General features: G+C 39.0%; 1 pseudogene; it reads left to right on the top strand.

Annotated features, from left to right (window-relative positions):
• The first annotated feature begins 509 nt into the window (after positions 1-509).
• On the top strand, positions 510-2,049 carry LOC114216300 (nicotinamide phosphoribosyltransferase pseudogene; annotated as a pseudogene).
• Positions 2,050-3,284: the final 1,235 nt, after the last annotated feature.

Below are 3,284 nucleotides of genomic sequence, written 5' to 3'. Positions count from 1 at the left end.
CGAGTTTTAATTTAAATTACCTTGTCCTTCTCACCACGAAACAGATTCTTAAGGATAGAGAACACACTGCTGGTTACCAGAGGGGCAGGGGTGGGGGGATTGGTGAAACAAGTGTTGGGGATGAAGGAGCGCACCTGTGATGAGCACCCACGATGTACAGAAGTGTGGAATCACTGTATGGTACACGAGAAGCTAATATTATTACACTGTGTGCTACTAGCTGGAATTTATTTATTTACTTATTTATTTATTTTGAATTTAAATAAAACCTAAGAAACTTAAAAAAAAAATTACCTTGGGCGCTTGGGTGCCTCAGTCAGTTAAGCATCATCTGGCTCCCTGCTCCTCTGGGAGTCTGCTTCTTCCTCTCCTTCCGCCCTTCCCTCCTGCTTGTGCTCTCTCTCTCTCTCTCTCTCTCTCTCAAATAAATAAATAAAATCTTTAGGCGGTGACTTAAGCAATGGAGCGCGGTGAAGCCCATTTTTCTCCTTCCTCACCGCCGCGCCGGGCAGCTCGCGGCACGTGGCCCGCACACTCCCGTCGGAGATGAATGCTGCGGCAGACGCCGAGTTCAACATCCTCCTAGCCACCGACTCCTACAAGGTTACTCACTATAAACAGTACCCACCCAATACAGTTTATTCCTACTTTGAATGCCGTGAGGAGAAGACAGAAAACTCCAAGATAAAGAAGGTGAAATATGAGGAAACGGTATTTTATAGGTTGCAGTACATTCTTAAAAGTACTTAAAAGGTAAAGTAGTGACCAAAGAGAAGATCCAGGAAGCCAAAGAGGTGTATAGAGAGCATTTCCAGGATGATGTCTTTAATGAAAAGGGAAGGAACTACATTCTTGAGAAATATGATGGGCATCTTCCAATAGAAATAAAAGCTGTTCCTGAGGGCTATGTCATTCCCCGAGGAAATGTTCTCTTCACAGTGGAAAACACAGATCCAGAGTGTTACTGGCTTACAAATTGGATTGAGACTATTCTTGTTTAGTCCTGGTATCCAATCACAGTGGCCACAAATTCTAGAGAGCAGAAGAAAATATTGGCCAAATATTTGCTGGAGACATCTGGTAACTTAGATGGTCTGGAATACAAGTTACATGATTTTGGCTACAGAGGAGTTTCTTCCCAAGAGACTGCTGGCATAGGAGCGTCTGCTCATTTGGTTAACTTCAAAGGAACAGATACAGTAGCAGGAATTGCTTTTGTTAAAAAATACTATGGAACGAAAGATCCTGTTCCAGGCTATTCTGTTCCAGCAGCAGAACACAGTACCATAACAGCTTGGGGGAAAGACCGTGAAAAAGATGCTTTTGAACATATAGTAACACAATTTTCATCAGTGCCTGTATCTGTGGTCAGCAATAGCTATGACATTTACAACGTGTGTGAAAAAATATGCGGTGAAGACCTAAGACATCTAATACTGTCAAGAAGTACAGAGGCACCACTGATAATCAGTCCTGATTCTGGAAATCCTCCGGACACTGTATTAAAGGTTTTGGATATTTTGGGTAAGAAGTTCCCTGTTACTGAGAACTCAAAGGGCTACAAGTTGCTGCCACCTTATCTTAGAATTATTCAAGGGGACGGAGTAGATATCAATACCTTACAAGAGATTGTAGAAGGCATGAAGCAAAAAAAATGGAGTATTGAAAACATTGCCTTCGGTTCTGGTGGAGCTTTGCTACAGAAGTTAACAAGAGATCTCTTGAATTGTTCCTTCAAGTGTAGTTATGTTGTAACCAATGGCCTTGGGATTAATGTCTTCAAGGACCCAGTTGCTGATCCCAACAAAAGATCCAAAAAGGGTCGATTATCTTTATATAGGACAGCAGCAAGGAATTTTGTTACACTTGAGGAAGGAAAAGGAGACCTTGAGGAATATGGTCATGATCTTCTCCATACTGTCTTCAAGAATGGGAAGGTGACAAAAAGCTATTCATTTGATGAAATAAGAAAAAATGCAGAGCTGAACATCGAACTGGAAGTAGCACCTCATTAGGCTTTATGAGTGGGGGTGTGTGCTCGCCTGTGTGTGTGTGTGTGTACATGCATGCACGCACGCAGACACCTGCGTGTGAATATATAATAATGTTTATTGTACAGATGTGTGGGGGTTTGTGTTTTATGATATATTACAGCCAAATTATTTATTGGTTTATGGACATACTGCCCTTTCATTTTTTTCCCCAGTGTTTAGGTGAAATGCACTTAACCATGTAAAAGATTAATGCTAAAGTAAGCTTTTTAGGGCCCTTTGCCAAGAGATAGTAATTCAATCTGGTATTGATCTTTTCACAAATAACAGAACCCAGAAACTTTTACATATAACTGAAGATCACATAAAACAGATTTGCATAAAATTATCATTGATTGCTTTATGTTTATATTTAACTTGTATTTTTGTACAAATAAGATTGTGTAAGATATATTTAAAGTTTCAGTGATTTAACAGTCTTTCCAACTTTTCATGATTTTTATGAGCACAGACTTTCAAGAAAATACTTGAAAATAAATTACATTGCCTTTTGTCCATTAATCAGCAAATAAAACATGGCCTTAACAGAGTTGTTTGTGTTATTGTACAATTTGAAAATTATGTCAGGACATACCCTATAGAATTACTAACCTCACTGCCCCTTGTAGAATATGTATTAATCATTCTACATTAAAGAAAATAATGGTTCTTACTGGAATGTCTAGACACTGTACAGTGATTATATATGTTGGTCATTGTATTGTGCCAGTGAAATGCCAAATCTGAAGGCCTGTACTGCAGTTTTATATGTCAGATATTGCCTGTGGCTCTAACATGCACCTCAAGATTTTAAGGAGATGTTTTTAGAGAGAATTTCTGCTTCCACTATAGAATATATACATACATGTAAAATATTAACAAAAGTGGAAGTAGTGTATTTTAAAGTAATTACACTTCTGAATTTATTTTTCCTAGTCTATAGTTGATATGACTTAAATGAGTTACCAGAATGGGTAGTGAGTGTACTGATTTTAAATGTTTTGATTCTGTTATATTTTCATTAAGTTTTTTAAAAATTAAATTGGATATTAAATTGTAAAACAAAAAAAAAATCTTTAAAAAAGGGCGCCTGGGTGTCTCAGTCATTAAGAGTCTGCCTTCAGCTCAGGTTATGATCCCAGGGTCCTGGGATCGAGTCCCACATCTGGCTCCCTGCTCGGCGGGAAGCCTGCTTCTCCCTCTCCCACTCCCCCTGCTTGTGTTCCTGCTCTCGCTCTCCCTGTCAAATAAATA

Source organism: Eumetopias jubatus, unplaced genomic scaffold, assembly GCF_037043125.1.
Source record: "Eumetopias jubatus isolate StellerSeaLion01/CBP00866 unplaced genomic scaffold, mEumJub1_p1.0 scaffold_10, whole genome shotgun sequence".
In the NCBI taxonomy this organism is placed as follows: Eukaryota; Metazoa; Chordata; class Mammalia; order Carnivora; family Otariidae; genus Eumetopias; species Eumetopias jubatus.
The sequence above is the reverse complement of the archived record's forward strand: the minus strand, read 5'-3'. Positions and strand labels throughout refer to the sequence as shown.